The sequence below is a fragment of the Eschrichtius robustus genome, chromosome 2 (genome assembly GCF_028021215.1).
Source record: "Eschrichtius robustus isolate mEscRob2 chromosome 2, mEscRob2.pri, whole genome shotgun sequence".
NCBI lineage: Eukaryota > Metazoa > Chordata > Mammalia > Artiodactyla > Eschrichtiidae > Eschrichtius > Eschrichtius robustus.
The window spans coordinates 120,087,590-120,106,530 of record NC_090825.1 but is presented as its reverse complement, the minus strand read 5'-3'; the positions used below and the strand labels follow the sequence as shown (position 1 = coordinate 120,106,530).

The 18,941-nt window shown below is 36.5% G+C and overlaps 1 protein-coding gene across 7 annotated transcripts in view; it reads left to right on the top strand.

Moving 5' to 3' along the window:
• The window catches only part of NR3C1 (nuclear receptor subfamily 3 group C member 1), a 127,431-nt gene that overhangs the window by 74,121 nt on the left and 34,369 nt on the right, over positions 1-18,941 (top strand). The gene's annotated exons all lie outside the window — the stretch shown is intronic.

Here is an 18,941-nt window from a genome sequence, read left to right as displayed (position 1 = left end):
TGACATTAATTTTAAATTTCATTTTTGAATTGTTTGTTGCAATATATAGAAAGAGGGTTGAGGTTTATATATTGTGCTCTGTCACCATACTAAATTTATTGATTTATTCCAATTTCTTTTCAGCCAGTATTTCTTTGAATATCTTTCTGCTTCGTTCTCACTGTCTTCCACTTCTGAGACTTCATTTACATGTATGTTAGGCAATTTGATATCGTCTCTCAGGTCCCTTAAGTACTATTAATTTTTCATCAAGTCTTTTTTACCTCTCTGTTCTTCAGACCATATGAAAATTCCATGGATATTGGGTATGTAACAGTTCACTTAATCCTCCTGTTTTTTGTAAGGTACCTCTGCCCTCAGCTCTGTCTGGAATCCTTCATTCCAGAGCCCTTTTATTTTGCTCTTTACAGAGAAAGGCCTTCAATCTTCTGTCTAGGAGGGGATAGATAGGGTGAAAGGAAGGATGATAACTTCTAGTTTCAAAAACTGGGATCAAAATAACAGAGGAATCCACCTTGAAGGAAACAGAAAATATGCAGAGAGAAGGGACTTTCCAAAAACCTATCATCTGTATGCTCAGAGATAAGAAAAATATTGCATTCATCAAATAAGAGTAAGGGGTTTTAAAAAAGGGAGGACGTTTTGGAGAATAAAAGCAAACTCTTGGAAATTAAAAAGGTGACAGCATAGGTGCAAAGCTCAGTAGAAGGATTGGGATATTAACCCAGAAATAAGAAAAAAGAGACAAAGAAATGGAAAATAGGAGAGAAAATGAGAGGACCAAAGAGTTCCAGAAAGAGAACATGCAGACAACAAAAGGAAAGAAATCATCAGGGATTGGAACAGGAGATGTAATATAGCGATTAAGTTATTTGTGCCTTTCCCTATTTATTTTATTTAGAGTTTAAAAAAGAATTTACTATAAAACAAAGCATACATAAGAATAAACAGGGCTTCCTTGGTGGCGCAGTGGTTAAGAATCCGCCTGCCAGTGCAGGGGACACGGGTTCGAACCCTGCTCTGGGAAGATCCCACATGCCGTGGAGCAACTAAGCCCGTGCGCCACAACTACTGAGCCTGCGCTCTAGAGCCCGCATGCCACAAGTACTGAGCCTACGTGCCACAGCTACTGAAGCCCGCCCGCCTAGAGCCTGTGCTCCGCAACAAGAGAAGCCACCGCAATGAGAAGCCCATGTACCGCAACAGAGAGTAGCCCCCGCTTGCCGCAACTAGAGAAAGCCCGCGCCCAGCAACAAAGACCCAACACAGCCAAAAATAAATAAATTAAATAAATAAATTTATTTTTTTAAAAAAAGAATAAAAAAAACACATGTATATACAATTTATTGAATAATTATAAAGCTAGCACTTGTGTCAGTATCATCCAGGAAAAGAAAAAGAACATTGCCAGTACCCTGGAAGCCTGCAGTGTGAACTTCCAAGATTACAGTCCCATTTTGCTCCCCCTTCCTAGAGGTAACCACTACTATCCTGACACTTATGATAATTATTTTCTTGCTTTCCTTACTACCTATACATACATCCTTAAACAATATCTTAGTTTGCATCTTTCTGAACTTTAATGAATAGAATAATATTCCATGTATTATTTTGTGTCTAGTTTCTTTCACTCTACATAATTCATCCATGTTACTATATTTAACGGTAGTTCACTGCTGTTTAGAATTGTACCACTGTTTATATATCCATTCCATTATTATGAACATTTGAGTAGTTTCTAGTTTTGGTTTATTACAAAAAATGCTGCTGTCAGCATTGGTATACATTTTACTGTATATGCACATTAATGTCTTGATGAATATTAATTTTTTGGTATATGTCAGGTGGTGCAGTTGCTGGATCTTGGGATATTCTTGTCTTCATCTTTACGGGTAATGCCAAACTGCCTTTAAAAGTGATGTACCATTTAAACTCAGTTCAGTTCCTTCTTATTGTTAAATGTTTAATTTTTGGCCATCTGGTGTGTGTGTATAATGGTATTTCATAGTGGTTCTAATTTACATTTCCCTGATTACTAACAAGGCTGATAAAATTTTGGAGTTCCTATTTTATAAAGTATAAGTTTTTTGTCCGTTTTTTCTAGCAGGTTTTCTGTCCTTTTATTTGAAACCTAAATTTGTAAATATTCTCAGAGGACAAGTGGCTAGGGTGCTTTTCCTTAGATTTTAGCCTAAATCCTGTATCATTTTGTCAGCTCACTAGTGCTTTTAAGGTGATTTTTCAAAAATTTTTTTATCCAGCATTTTGTTTTTGTCAGGCAAGTTGGCCCCATAACCTGGCCCGCCATTTCTATAAAAAGAAAGCTGTAAATGCTCAACAGACTTTGAACCAATCTTCCTGATTTTGACCCTACCTTTAACCCAAGTTTCTGAGCTTTTTGGAAGTTCTGTCATACTAATTAGGTTGCTTCTTAGCTTTCCCCACTGGTAACTTAACAGACCCCAGAACACCCAATCCAATATAAAATATTGCTGGTATTATCTCTTCTCTTTTTCCCCCCAGTGCTATTGTGGTATAATTGACAAAAAAATCACTTCTCTTATCTTTATTCTTAGAGGTTTATGCCTTTTAAAACAAATGTCATTACTCTCATTTTACTGGGCTCCAGAGGGAGCTGAAATAAAAGCTTGCGTTAAAAATACCATCTTTAACCAGAACTATATAGATGGATGGTCATTTTATTTTCAAGCTCACAAACACTTCAAACAATAATATGGCTAAAAGAAGTATCAAGTGAGCAATAGTACAGGCTCTGATGATCATAGACCGTACCATCAGACTTGAAATATTTTTAAATTGATTTAAAATTAGGGCTTTATAGAGACATCCTCAATGGACTAAGTGTTGAAATACTTAATGTCTAAAACATTCTTACAAATCAAGAGAAGACAAATACCCCAGTAGAGAAATAGGCAGTGATCATCAATTGACAGCTGACCAGATTTGTTTTCTATTTGGAGTGGATGTAGGGACATGCATGTGCCTGCTTTCCTGGAACAAGGGAGGGTAGGCAGTTTAACACCATGTGTGAAAAGCCCTAAATTGTCCATTGGCTTTCCTTGCCCTTCTAGGTATTTAACTTAAGTATATAATCAAAGATGTTTGGAAAGGTTTATGCAGTGGTATTTATAATAGTGAAAAAACAAAAAACAAAGAATGACCAGTAATGAGGGACTGGCTAAGTTAAAACTTTGCCACCATCAGAGAATCATGTAATAAAAGATTATCTATTGACATACAGGACGTTTTCTCAAAATGCTAAGTAACGAACAGCAATGAACCGTGTCTCACATATAAAACGCTGAGCCATCTATAGTGTTATCCCCAAAATAAATTAAATAAGATGAAGGATGTGTATAGAAGTGTTTGCTGGGTTTTCTCTGACAAAAGTAAGATGGCATTTTTTTCTAATTTAAACTTTTTGGTGTTTTCCAAATTTCTTAACTAAATATTATTTTTATAATTTTAAAAAGTATCTTCCAGTTTAGCTTTATTTGGCAAATTACTTTTTTAATGTATCTACTTGTATATTTCTAAATGAATGTAAAGCAATAATCCTGGAGTAGATTATGGATTAGATATAAAGAAATAAACTAGGAAAAAATAGTTTGGGCTTTTTATGGGCATAGTAACAAGTTTTCCTCAGTGTGGGGATCATAGTTGTATTGAGTTTATTCAGTTTTCCTTTCCCACATGAATGAAAAATGGGGCAAGTCCACACCTAGAACCGCCTTAGCAAGTAACACTCTACTGCGCATGACGCTTGCAGGGAGAGAAGCAATTTTCTATTCCAAATGAGACCTTCAAGCCCACAAATAGAGTCAACGAGTCATTTCAGCTACCCGCTGCAGTGGCAAGAAAGTGTGAGCCTTTCATGTTCTCTATCGTAAAACTGTTTCTCATTCTTTTCAGGCTTACACTACATTTCAGAAATAAAAATTTTCCTTTATTGTTACTCTTTTTGGGGACCGTGAGAAAAATTGAAATTTCAAACAGGGATGTCAGATCTGCACTGGTATCCAGCACGTTCTGTTTCCTGCGTACAGAACTAACTGCTTACATAAGAACTCAATTTTAAAACACTCTCTAATGGCTGACTACTCACCTTCTTATTCTTTTAAGGAAGGGATGTGGTTTAGTTAAAAACAATTTTTGTAATACTTTTGATAAAGTGTTTAAGTTTGTGAGAATACAGCGTTGATTTTGTTTTCAAATCCTCTGCAAATTATTTTAGAAAAAGAATTACTATTATTTGATCATAATTGCATGTCAAATTCAGAGCTTGCAGATTGCAAGTTTCCCACTACAACAGTAGCTACCATTTATCTGTTCTCAAAAAAGCGCTGCTCGTGCCCTTGAAATTTTTATACTCCTAGGAATATCCCCAAAACTTTTTAAAGCAAAAATCATGTCATCACTTGCTTTCAAAGTTTCTTTTCCATTCCCATATGGTTTCTGAAATGTTAGCAGACACCATTTTAGAAGAAACAAGTTACTTGTCTAATATTCTAAATTGAACTGCAGTAATCTACAGAAAAATTAAAGCTTGCTTGTTCTTTATTGTTAAGTTCAGCAAAGTGAAACTATATGATAGCTTATGTTGCTTATCACTGTTATTTATGAAATTTTATTGAGAAAATCTGTACATAGACAAACATATTGAAGTCATAGTACATTATATTTTCAGTATGTTTAGACTGATATTTAATCATATAATTTAGCACAGGAATTTTAGAACAATCCACATGTGTTTTCAAAATGTAGTCAGCCTTTTTTACCTATGCCTGGAGAATGCACGGTAAATAGATAATAAGTGAGAATTGGTGAAAAGTAGTAATTCTAGATCTATGGTAACTGTTAACTTTGGGTATCACTTGACCTTAGTTTCTCTGAAATAGGAGCTCTTAACATCCTATTATCACTATAATGTTGTACTAATTTAATCTACCATATAGTTAGCCAGAAGTCTATTACTATATGTGCTAAAAATTTAAAAAGCAGTAGACTTTTCAAATAAACTGAAAACACATCTAAATAAATTTTTAAATTTGAATTTTGATACAGATTTAGACTTTGCCTCTCAATAGTATTATTTTTTTTTTCTATTGGAGTATAGTTGATTGACAATGTTGTGTCAGTTTGGGGTGTACAGCAAAGTGATTCAGTTATATATATATATACATGTATCTATTCTTTTTCAAACTCTTTTCCCATTTAGGTTATTACGGAGTATTCAGCAGAGTTCCCTGTGCTATACAGTAGGTCCTTGTTGTTTATCTGTTTTAAATATAGCAGTGTGCACATGTCAATTCCAAACTCCTAATCTATCCCCGCCGCCCCCAACCATAAGTTCATTCTCTAAGTATGTGAGTCTGTTTCTGTTTTGTAAATAAGTTCATTTATATCTTTTTTTTTTTTTTAGATTCCACATATAAGTGATGTCATAAGATATTTGTCTTTCTCTAACTGACTTACTTCACTTAGTATGATAATCTCTAGGTCCATCCATGTTGCTGCACATGGCATTGTTTCATTCTTTTAAATAGTGGAAAAATATGACATTGTATATATGTTCCACATCTTCTTTACCCATTCAGGTGGCTTCCATGTCTTGGCTATTGTAAATAGTGCTGCAATGAACATTAGGGTGCCTGAATCCTTTTGAACCATGTTTTTCTCTGGATATATGCCCAGGAGTGGGATTGCAGGGTCATATGGCAGCTCTATTTTTAGTTTTTTAAGGAACTTCCATACTGTTCTCCATAGTGGCTGCACCAGTTTACTTTCCCACCAACACTGTAGGAGGGATCCCTTCTTTCCACACCCCCTCCAGCATTTATTGTTTGTGGATTTTTTGATGATAGCCATTTTGACTGGTGTGAGGTGATACCTCATTGTAGTTTTGATTTGCATTTCTCTAATAATTAATGATGTTGAGCATCTTTTCATGTGCCTCTTGGCCATCTGTATGTCTCCTTTGGAGAAATGCCTATTTAGGTCTTCTACCCATTTTTCGATTGGAATGTTTGGTTTTTTGATATTGAGCCTCATGAGCTGTTTGTAAATTTTGGAAATTAATCCCTTGTCGGTCACATCATTTTCAAATATTTTCTCTCATTCCGTGGGTTGTCTTTTCATTTTGTTTATGGCTGTGCAAAAGCTTTTGATTTTAATTAGGGCCCATTTGTTTGTTTTTGTTATTTCCATTACTCTAGGAAATGGATCGAAAAACATCTTGGTGCACTTTATGTCAAAGACCGTTCTGCCTGTGTTTCCCTCTAAAAGTTTTACAGTATCCAGTCTTACATTTAGGTCTTTAATCCATTTTGAGTTTATTTTTGCATATGGTGTTAAAGAATATTCTAGTGTCATTCTTTTACATGTAGCTGTCCAGTTTTCCCAGCACCACTTGTTGAAGAGACTGTCTTTTCTCCATTGTATAGTCTTGCCTCCTTTGTCGTAGATCAATTGACCATAGGTGCGTGGGTTTATTTCTGGGCTTTCTATCTTGTACCATTGATCTATATTTCTGTTTTTGTGCCAGTACCATACTGTTTTGGTGACTGTCGCTTTGTAGTATAGTCTGAAGTCAGGGTGCCTGATTCCTCCAGCTCTGTTTTTCTTTCTCTAGATTGCTTTGGCTATTCAGGGTCTTTCGTGTCTCCACACAAATTTTTAAGGTTTTTTTGTTCTAGTTCTGTGAAAAATGCCATTGGTAATTTGATAGGGATTGTACTGAATCTGTAGATTGCCTTGGGTAGTATAGTCATTTTGACAATATTAATTCGTCCAGGTTAAGACCATGGTGTATCTTTCCGTCTGTGTCATCTTTGATTTCTTTCATCAGCGTCTTATGGTTTTCCGAGTGCGGGGCTTTTGCCTCCTTAGGTAGGTTTTATTCCTAGGTATTTTATTCTTTTCGATGTGATGGTAAATGGGATAGTTTCTTGAATTTCTCTTTCTGATCTTTCATTGTTAGTGTATAGAAATGCAACAGATTTCTGTGTACTGATTTTGTATAAAGGGTCCTGGGACTAGTTCTCTAACTAGTTGAGCTTTAATTTCTAAGTTCTGAGTTTCAATTTATGCTTCTATACAATGGGATTAGTAACATCTGCTTTCAGGATATTAATGAGGATTATAGAGTATGTCAGGTGCCTAAGACATAAGAAGTGCTAAATGGTAGCTGTTATTATGTAGTCCAGTTGAATATATAATTCTACTACCTTAGCACCTTTAAATTAAATAACTACAGTTTTTTTCTTTTTTGGCTCTATCAGTCTTCTTGACATCAGTGGACATGTTAATTTATGTCCATGATTTTCTTCTAGTCAATAGACGTAAATCTTCCATCTATAAAACTGGTACTGTGGCTAGACAGCTCCTTTCTAGTTAAGGCTGGATCCTATTAAGTGTTATGCATTTTTCAAAATAATACAGAAATTATTCACATCATTGTATATCCCCAGCTGGATACTTTGGTGGAGCAGTATATTTCATAAAAATTAAATGCATTTCAAAAAATTCTAAGGTCTAATAGAATTAAGTCAGGCATAACTGCTTCAAAGCTCCTCTAAGGGCAAAAATGGTGTTTTGAATATGCAAAACACTCCTATTTCTATTTTTGTATTTTTGATACGAGGTCTCCGTGTTATTAATTCAGTATTTAATGGCTCGTGTGACATTGTCTTAATAATGTAGAATGTGAATATGCTAATTTAAGTCAGTATAATAAGAATCTAAAGGAAAAATGGAAGTGACTAGGATACTTTTGTATCTTTTTAATTATAGATAATTTCTACTTCATTGTGATAACCAGGATAGTCAGAAGAGGGAAAAACAGAAATTATTTTTGATGTTTACCTTTACCTCAAGACTATCTACTTGATGACTCACACACACTTTTAAAAACTATTGTCAAGCTGAACAGATATTACCCTGCGGGTCCCTGCCAGGTAACACAGTGATGAGGGTAAGGAGCCTGGATTTTGGAATCAGACAGTGCTGAATTCAAATCCAGATTGTGCTAATGTGACTTCGGCCAAACACATGGCTTAATTTCTGTATTCTCATTTATAAAATGGACTAGTGGTAAGGATTATTTGAGATAATACATTTATTAAAGTACTTAGCCATGGATCTTGGTTTGTAGAACTAAAAGTCAACAAATTGGTGTCCAATATGATTATTACTATGATGGGAGTGTTTTGTTCCACCTGCCTGAAAACCTTCCCAGTCTTAAATTTTTCATCTAACTGCCTGCATTGCAGACGTCTCTAGAAGAGGAAGGAAGAAAGGAATAAGTAACTTTTACATCATTCCAGAGACTAATTTCTTACTCCTTTCTTCCTTCCTCTTCTAGGGACAAGTCTACCAATGTTCTCACTGTATATAAAAACTTCAAATTATTCCTTTAAATTGTTTCAGTGGATATTTAAGAATCAGGGTGTGAAGTGAGAGCATCGTCATCAAACCCTGAGGGAAATGTATATAAGTAAGGAAGTTCTCATACTAGTTTAAGAATCTCATCTAATTTAAGAATCAAGTCTTGGCTTTTGACTGAAGGTGGGAGTATGTGGCTTTAGACCAAGTTCAGGTTGGTTTTGAGGGTTTTGTTCTTTCCTTTATACTAAAATAAATATGAACGTAGACACAGCTGTTCTGCATTTTGTTTGATTTTATAAACATCTTAGTAGGAATTGTGCTAATTGTACAGTATGAGATATACATTAGTTTGACTGAATTTTCAAATGATACACAGACTGTCGCACAATTTTAAGGCAATTGTTTTTACCTATTTGACCTGCTCTGGCAATCCTTATTTGGGCAAAAATCTTTTGCAGGTCATGTTTGGAAGCAGGCACAGGGAATTTGCTTCCTTTTGCTGTATATCACTGAGAGATCAAACCTCAGCCCTCAAAGTAGAAGGCAATTCATTCCTCAATTTGAAGACCTAGATCTACCTCGTCTTCTCAGTTTTGCCACTTTATTGTAGTGAGGGAGGTGGAATACTGGTTAAGAATGCCGATTTTGGTGTCAGAAAGATAGGCATTTGAATCCTGACTTTGCTAGTTACTGTGTCACTGTAGGCAAGTCAGCTTCTCTAAATCTGCTTCCTCATCTGTAAAACACTGAAAACAGTACCCACCTCGTACGTTTGTGGAGAGGATTAAAGGGGATAATGTATATAAAGAAAGAGCTTGCAGAGTAGCTCCTAGTAGTAGTGAGGTGATAGATGTTTATGAGATTGTACCCATAATACAGTTAACACGTTAGCTGCCTCAAATTCGTTTGCAGAACATATAAAGATGTAACATATAAATAAGCTAAATAAAATAACATATACTGGACACTGTAACAAGATGCTGGTGATATAAGAGGCCTAAGACATGGACCCTACCTAAAAGGAATTATTGATGGAAATATAAATCAAAAGGTATCATGTGTAAAGTGCTACATGGCAGTGTTTAAGGGAGTCTAGAGGTTGTCTTGGATCAGAAAGGCCATGGCAGACACTCCAGGCTGGAAGAAGAGATCTTAGGACAAGCTTCGAGGGAAATGAGGCACATAGTAGTCACTTCATAAACATTTGTAGAGGGACTTCCCTGGTAGTCCAGTGGATGGGACTCCGCGCTCCCAATGCAGGGGGTCTGGGTTTGATCTGTGGTCAGGGAACTGGATCCCTCATGCTGCAACTAAAAAAGACCCCGCACATGATGAGGATCCCATGTGCCACAACTAAGACCCAGCGCAGCCAAATAAATAAATTAAATAAATATTAAATAAAAAATAAATATTTTTAGAATACAGGATCCCTAAGGCAATAAAGAAACCAAATGGTTCGTGTAGAGGAGTGGGAAAACATATAATTGGAGATAGAAAGAGGAACCAGATTGTGGACCATGTTGGGCTTGTACTGCTTATTACATGGAAGAGCCTCGGAGATTTTTAATGATGATGAGAAAGATGAGTTTTAGCATTGTAGGGGGCATAATGGAAAGAGAAGCAGCCAGAGCCAGGAGGACTACTTAGTAGAAACCACTGCAGTGGTTAAGGCAAGAGGTGAGGGAAGACATGCATTAAGATGGAGGCAGAGTGGACAGAAAGGGAAAGGTACATCATAGGGAATAATAAATAGGATGTGGAAAAGGGTTGGAATTGGCAACTAAGTACTAAGGGTTACTAAGTATAGTGAGAGGAAGTCAAGTCTCTCTGAGAATGGAGTAAGATATTTAGAAATATGTGGTGGTTGTAGTTGAGGTGGAAATGAACAGCGTTTTTTCTTGTCAAGATTTCACAGCAGTTATATTACAAATTACAGTACATGATCAAAATTCCAGAATCCAAAAATTAAATAATTTACTTCAAACTAATGTAAAATGAAATAAAATACAAACCATCAACATAACACTATTCTAAATTAAAGTACAAACCCAAAATAGACCACAGTTGGTGAAATCTACAAAGTAGACACACATGACTAAAACCAAAGAGGACTCCCAAAGTCCAAATAACTGAATGTACAAAATACAAAAGATGCAGGTACAAGCCCCAATTAAAGCTTATAATGGAATTACAAATAATTATAGTAACAACGGCATTCAGCTATGGGACTTGACTCCTAAGTTACCTACTGAATAGTACTGTAGGAAGACAAGGTATTACCACCCCACTCCCTAAAAATAAAACCCAAGTAAAACTACAAATACATTGGTATATGAGAAAAAGCAAGTCATGAAAGGACATTTTTAAAAATTAATCACAAGTGAGATTCAAGCTCAAAAATACAACTCCACAGCCATCAACCCTAGATATATAAATATATATATTAGAAGACAGTAAGTGTAACATTGTCTCAAACCTGTTCTTGCCTTATTTGAAGATGTCACATTCATAATTCTGCATGTACGAAATCATAGTTATTCTTGTGTGCTCTTAAGAAGCAAGAAAGCATCAGATAGAACAAAATCAGGTCTTCATTCTAGAAATAACCATGTAATGAAAAAAGTTTCTTCCTCACTGTGCTTGCTACTTACTCTTGGTCTTAGTGTTCTTTTACTAGAGCATCATTACTCCTCCTTTCATTGAAACTCATGTCCCTCAGTGCAGGCCTGAGCAAACGGAACTGAAAACATGAAACAAGATTTCATCTCTTAGGAACTAAGTTACTCAGCACAATCACTAGACTGAGGACTGACCCTTCCAGAGAGAAAGAAAAACAGAGGAAAACATGTTAGATTAGACTTTAAGAAAGGAGCATATAGATAGGGTGACCATATTCTCTCTTCATATAAATAAAAATACAGGTCCAAAGAAGTCTTTCACAGACCCAAGTATATTCTTGCCTACTTCCTACCCCTACCTTGGGAAATAGTGACAGCTTCTTTGGAGTTTATTGATTCAACACCTTCATTTTACAGACAGGGAAACTAAGTGCAGAGATGTTAAATGACAGGCCATTGGTGTCTCAGAGATCTAAAAAAAGACATCTCCTCTAACAGTCATCCTTTACTGAAAATGTTCCTGGTCACTACAGTACAGGTTTACAGTACAGGTTTTGTTGCTCTAACTTCCTCCCTAAGATGAGTGAGTATAAAGGATGCATAGTTGGAGGAAACTGTCTTAGTAGGCACCTAAAGTTAAAACCAATAGAAACCTCTCTCAACAAATACAAAGAGTTTAATCAGTCTTTTTTTTTTTTTTTTTTTTTGGCTTGCTAAATAAGATAAAATGCACTCTGCTAAAACCATTTAACAGAAATATTGTGAAAGCCTTCCCCCAGAGTATTTTTCTATTTGATTTGAAAACTATTCCATAGCTTATTATCAAACAAATCAGTAATCCTTTAGCTAATGCAGGGATAAATGGGCAGTCAGAAAATATAATCACCTGGTGTGTGCAGCTGAGTATTTACATTTTTCCTAATGAACAAAGATAAGAAAAGTGCAGGTGACTTTAATGTGTAAAAATCACCTCTTAATGCTAGTGCTAGAGGGAAAAATAAAAGTAAATTACTAACTCAAGCTAATCACTAAACTTGTATAGTCCCTGGCCTCAGCTCTGTTTTGAATCTCTTTTTGGACTTGTCTTGAATCAAAGAATATTTACAGCTACCTCAGTAGGGCAGTTGTTCCATTTTAAAAGATAGTTTAGAAGGTTTTACAATAAGTTTCTGGTCCTTGTTGAATTTTCTTTTTTTTCCACTTTTATGTTGCTTAAAGATTTATAGCAAGGATTTCTTAACCTCAGCACTACTGACACTGAAGCTGGATAATTATTTGTTGTGGAAGACTGTCTGCTGTGCATTGTAGGAGGTTTAGCGGCACCCTAGCCTCTTCCCACTAGATACCAGTAGCATTTTCCCGAGCTGTGACAACCAAAAATGTCTCCAGAGGTAGCCAGATGTCCCCTGGGGAGTAAAACTGCTCCCAATTGAGAACCACTGCTTTATGGTATAAGGACAGAAACTGGTAAGCCAGTGAGAATATACCTATTCCATTTGTAGTTGGTAAAAATTAATCGAGTTGTAGCAGCTTTATTTCCAGGAGTTTTTCCCATGTTAATTAATATTTGCTTTCTGAGATAATATCAGTTTTGCTTTTTTCCAAAATGAATTTCTTGCATTTCATTGAAAAATTGTTGATTAAGTTCACTTAAATTGAAGGCTAAGCCAACCACACCATTTGGGTTTATAGTAGTTTATCATCTCTCTTCCTTCCTCTGTGGGGGAAAGCCTCTCACTTAGTAAGCAATACTGTATCATTTTGCCAAGTACATTACAGTCCCCATTTAGAAATAAGGCAATTGAGATTTAGAGACATTAAAAGGTCATGAAGCTACTACATTGCAGTTAGGTTATGAATTCTAGCATGTCTGACTTAAAGTTCTCACTATCCTCTGTAACAGCAGTTCTCAACATGTGATCTATGGACCCCTGGGAGTCCCCATTCCTTTCAAAACTATTTTCATGATAATACATAGTCTTTATTTGCATTTTTCACTCTGTTGACATTTGCACTGATGGTACCAAAACCAATGATGAGTAAAACTCCTGGTGTCTTAGGGTACAGTAGTCATTGTATTTAACTGCAGTATACTCACAGTTAAAGAAGAGAGCAAGCCAGTTCCACTTAAAGATACCTTTGAGGAAGCAATATACTAATTCACTTAAATCTCCACCCTTTAATATATGTGTCTTCTTAATATCCATTTTGTGTAAAGCACTTATGCTGCATATAGTATTTGAGGGTTGTCTCAAACAGTCTTACATGTGCTTTTCTTTAAGTTGTGAGTTGAACAAACTACTTTTTTCATGGTATAGAATGGATAAACTACGGGTTTTCAGCCTTGGGAATATGGCAAATGTTTTCTCAAAAATGACTGAAGTGAGCTTATCACTTCAAGGAAGACAACTGACAGTACTTGTTGCCAATCAATAAAAATTAGAGTTTTCCAAACAAAAATTCAGAATTTTGGAAACCTTGTATCTGCCACTGTGAGCTTGACAAATACAACTCTTATACTGTATAATGAACTGTGTCAACATTTGGAAGATCTGCATAACTTAGTGAACCAGTATTTTCCAAATGACTAATGCATGATAGTTCAGAATCATGCATGGGTAAAAGATCCATTCAAAGTTCAAAACAGACCAGTGGATTTTAATCTAACATAGATACAAAAAAGTGCACTGATACGGTTTTAGATTCCTCATTGCAACACTAACCTTTACAAAACTAAATTGTCGATTTTTGGTGCAGAATCAAGAAAGAATATCTACAATTACCTGAACTTAAGTTTCTGGAGGACCATTAACCTTCCCCTGGCTCACAGGGAAGGTTCTTCAAAGCACTTCTCATTCCTTGGGATCCTCCAGAAAGGAAGGAGAAGTTGGGGGGAGGGAGAAAAAAGAAGTTAATGCCTGAGGGTTAAGGAGAAACATATTGTTTGATGATCACCAAGTGTGTGCCAGTACTTTATGTAACTCAAATATATAATCTACACAGAAAGTCCTAAAATGGTACTAATAAGGAAAAAGAGTCAAGGGTTTATCAGCTAGCCACAGTCACACAGTTGTTAAAGCACTGGAGCTAGGATGTAAACCCAGATTTGTCTATATATATAGCTGAATCACTTCCTAGTAGTGCTACCATGACACTGAAGCAGCCAAAAATATTCTGCTACTCCTACCTGGATCAAAGTTTCTAGGTCCACTATCATTTCAGTAACACATTTTCAGGTATGATATGACTTCCATATAGGATATGACCTCTGTATCCTCACAGTGCCTGGCATTCAGATGCCAGGAATCATGTGCTGAAAGGGTGTAATTTACCTGCACATTTTACATGTTTCTCAAGGTGTGTAACTTCCATCCATCCGTGATCCTCCTTTCATCAACTGTCTTTCTTGCAAGACAATTAAATAGAAAAACCTGCTTTATATGTGTCTTTTCTCTCTCTAATGTAAGCTCAGTAGCCTCAGGAATAACTTGATGTCCAGCACACTTTCCATTTTGAGTGGGAGACAGCATTCAGGTATTCACCTGAAACAACACATTTTGTTATTTACACTCTTCACTTAAAAGAAAGCACTCTGGATACAGTCAGTTCATAATAGAACCTCTTAGCATCTTCAGAATGTTTGACACAGCTGTAAACACACACTGAGCAAAGACCGGGACATTTCAGCTTTTCTGTTCAAAAGGGGTGTAATATGCAGTCTTATTATGGTGTGCTTTTTCTTTCTTGTTGTCATGTATCCTTATTAAAAGATGATGATTCCATATGGTTTTCCTTTGAGTTCTAACCATTTTGTTGATGAACCCCAGCCCTTTTAGCAGTATCATAGGGTCACGTTTGCAATTGAATAACATTTTGTGTTCATTCATTTCTCCCAGTGGTGTTCACTATAGGCCATCATAGTGCTCATATTTGTGTGACAAAAACTGATTTTTTTCCATTGATGTCAATGGTACACTTAGCAGCTTTCCACGTATTTAGTTTTTATCTGATGTAGCCTAGAATGACTGCCAGAAGGGATGCCGAAGGCCTGACTTAAGTTCCAGATTCTTAGTTGCAGTTTGATCAGTCCATTTGTTCATGTAGTTTTGTTTTTTTTTTTTTCTTTTTTTTTTTTATGGCTGTGTTGGGTCTTCATTGCTGCCTGCGGGCTATCTCTAGTTGCGGCGAGCAGGGGCTACTCTTCATTGCAGTGCACAGGCTTCTCATTGCGGTGGCTTCTCTTGTTGTAGAGCACAGGCTCTAGGTGCATGGGCTTCAGTAGTTGTGGCTCACAGGCTCTAGAGTGCAGGCTCAGCAGTTGTGGCGCATGGGCTTAGTTGCTCCGTGGTTTGTGAGATCTTCTCTGATCAGGGCTCAAACCTGTGTCCCCTGCATTGGCAGGAGGACTCAACCACTGCGCCACCAGGAAAGCCCTGTTCATTTAGTTTTAACTTTCTCTTTTGTTTGCCATCTCTAGCCCACAGTTGAGTGGCCTGAACATGTTTTGCATGTGCTCTAATTATAACTGAGAATTTGGGAATACTGTCCTAGATTTTAGACTTAATACTACTTACATAATACTTATATCAGGCTTTCTCATAAAATCTCATTTTCCTGAAAGAGAAAAGAATGAACATTTATCAGGTGCCTGCTAGAGGGAGGAACTATGTGCTAGACTTTCTGTGTGTTCTCTTGTTTTCACAACACACACACACAGGTGATGTCCTTCCAGTTTACTTGTGAGAAAACAGAGGTTCAAAGGAGTAGATACCTATCCAAGGTCACATAAGCTTTGAAATGGTAGAACTGGGATCTGAAACATGTCAATTTGACCACAAACAGGCTCCCTGATCAACTTCCGACAACTACGTGACCTCATCTAGATGTGATGGCATCCTTTTCACAGGGTTGTTGAGAGGACAGATGAGATTCTATTCATGAAAGTGTTTTAAAACTATAAAATAGTACCAAAGTACTGTTTAGACATTTTTAATATGTATTTCTGTGTGTGTGTGTGTGTGTGTGTGTGTGTGTGTATAAAATTAGTTGAGGAAACATTACAGAGTTAACCTTTCAAATCAATAAATATTGCACTTATTTTCCATAAACTAAATATACAAACAACTGGTTGGTCCCTAAAAATAGATGTCAGATGACAGAGACTGGCTGAGCAGGAATACGAGCATCTTCAGAACAGAAGCCAAGGAATTTTTTGCTTCCGTAACACACTGCTCTGTTCACTCACTCCAAGACCTTCCTACTTCTCTGTAAAACTCTGGCCCAGAGCAGCTCTGCTACATTAGTCACAAGTTTCCATTAATCAAGGATGGTTCACGCCAGACCTACAGCAGAGTCATTTCAGGTAATTCTCTTCCATTGTAGGCTTTCAATATGCTCTCAGTACACTCTCCCAAATCTAGCAGGGGATCAATGCCTTGTGATACGGAAGCATCCAGAAATTCTCCTTGACAGTGTTCAGAGAACAACATGAAACCCTGGGGCCTATTCCCAGAACTGGAGTGGTGGGAATGCTGTCATTCGCTAAGCCTCTAGATAAACATAGGGTTGGCTAGCTTCCTTTGAGGACAGAATTCAGGGGGAGCTTTGGAGTTTATCGACCTAATTATTTAAAGTGACATTTACAAAACAAATTGTCATTCTACAATTAACTTCTAACGTTTTTTATATTTATTTATTTAAAATTTTTGGCTGTGTTGGGTGTTAGTTGCTGCGCGCGGGCTTTCTCTAGTTGCGGCAAGCGGAGGCTACTCTTTGTTGCGGTGCACGGGCTTCTCATTGCGGTGGCTTCTCTTGTTGCGGAGCATGGGCTCTAGGCACGCGGGCTTCAGTAGTTGTGGCTCACGGGCTCTAGAGCACAGGCTCAGTAGTTGTGGCGCACGGGCTTAGTTGCTCCACGGCATGTGGGATCTTCCTGGACCAGGGCTCAAACCCGTGTCCCCTGCGTCGGCAGGCAGATGCTTAACCACTTTGCCACCAGGGAAGTCCAACTTTTAACTTTTATTCCAAAAACAGAATAACAAAAAGATGTTACTTAATAAATATAATTTCTAACCATGTTAATAACCCAAACAATTTGTTAAGTCAGTTTGCTCTGTGATTTAGTTTTAAGTGTATCTGTAATTGAGATTTAATAATAATTTATTATTTATGGATAATTTATTCCTAAATACCATCTCTTTTAGAGAATAGGCAGATAAAGAAAATCTCAGAGAGAGATTTCTTATATAGGTGATGAACAATACACTTTAATGTGTAAAGTTCCAAAATCAACAGATTGCTACCATCCATATTTTTGAAGAACACATAACCGGAGAAGGAATTAGCAGTCTCTAGAAACTATTTTCAGGGACTCTTTTTAGTTACACAAGGTTAGAAAGGTTAGGAACTCTTTTGAGTTATACAATACAGTTTTGGTTCTAAAGTTAGCATGTAAGATGAACATTCCTTAGAAATATACAACACTGGAAACCACTGTATCACCTATAATGAAGGTTTTATAGTTAATTTTTCCTCTAGCATTAAAGTGATCACTGTTTCATTGGTTTAGAAAGATATATCTTTATAAGCAAATGTGGCAAAATGTTGGGAATTGGTGAGTATAAGTGAAGGCTATATATCCATTGCACAATACTTTCAACTTTTGAGTGTTTGAAAATTCTCAAAACAACAAATTAGAAAAAGAATATTTATCTTTTGTGGTGAGAAATCTACAAAATGAAAACAAGACCTAGCAGGAGAAGCAGATTCCCATTTTCCATCTTTTTCTCCAGGACATATGTACACAGAGTGGGGAGGGCAGCATAGTTCTTACTGTTGAAAGCCCAGTGCTGGAAAAAAGTCTTACTTGCTGCAAGCCAGACTAGAAAGTTATAGGAGGTAATGTTTCTGCGTCATTCTCTTCTAAGTCACAAAAAACTGTTATTTCAGCTAGGATGACGTCGGGAATGAGAGATGCTGGACCAAACTTTAATACAGTCATACCTCAGAGATACTGCTGGTTTGGCTCCAGACCACAGCAAGAAAGAAAATGTTGCAGTAAAGCAAGTCACTTTCCAGTGCATATAAAAGTTATGTTTACACTATACTATAGTCTGTGAAGTGTGCTGTGTGTCTGAAAAACAATGTACATACCTTAATTTTAAAATACTTTTGTTGGGCGTATACCCAGAGAAAACCATAATTCAGAAAGACACATGCACCCCAATGTTCACTGCAGCACCATTTACAATAGCCAGGTCACAGAAGCAACCTAAATGCCCATCGACAGACGAATGAATAGAGAAGATGTGGTACATATATACAATGGAATATTACTCAGCCATAAAAAGGAACGAAATTGGGTCATTTGTAGAGATGTGGATGGATCTAGGGACTGTCATACAGAGTGTGAAGTAAGTCAGAAAGAGAAAAATATCGTATATTAATGCATATATGTGGAACCTAGAAAAATGGTACAGATGAACCGGTTTGCAGGGCTGAAATAGAGACACAGATGTAGAGAACAAACCTATGGGCACCAAGCGGGGAGAGTGGTGGTGGGGGTGGTGTGATGAACTGGGAGATTGGGATTGACATGTATACACTAATATGGCTAAAATAGATAACTAATAAGAACCTGCTGTATAAAAAATAAATAAAATAAAATTCAAAAATTCAAAAAAAAATAAAATACTTTCTTGCTAAAAAATACTAACCATCTGACAATTTTGCAGCATCTGTTAAGTGCAATAAAGTGAAGCACAATAGAATAAATTATGTGTGTATTGTAAGAAATTTTAACTCAAGTAGAGGAATGGGTAGAATTGTAATGAGACTTGAATGAAATTAGAAAGATCCCTGTACAATATCTTAAAATTAGAGAAAAAAAAATGATGTCCTAAGCAATTAAAGAATTGT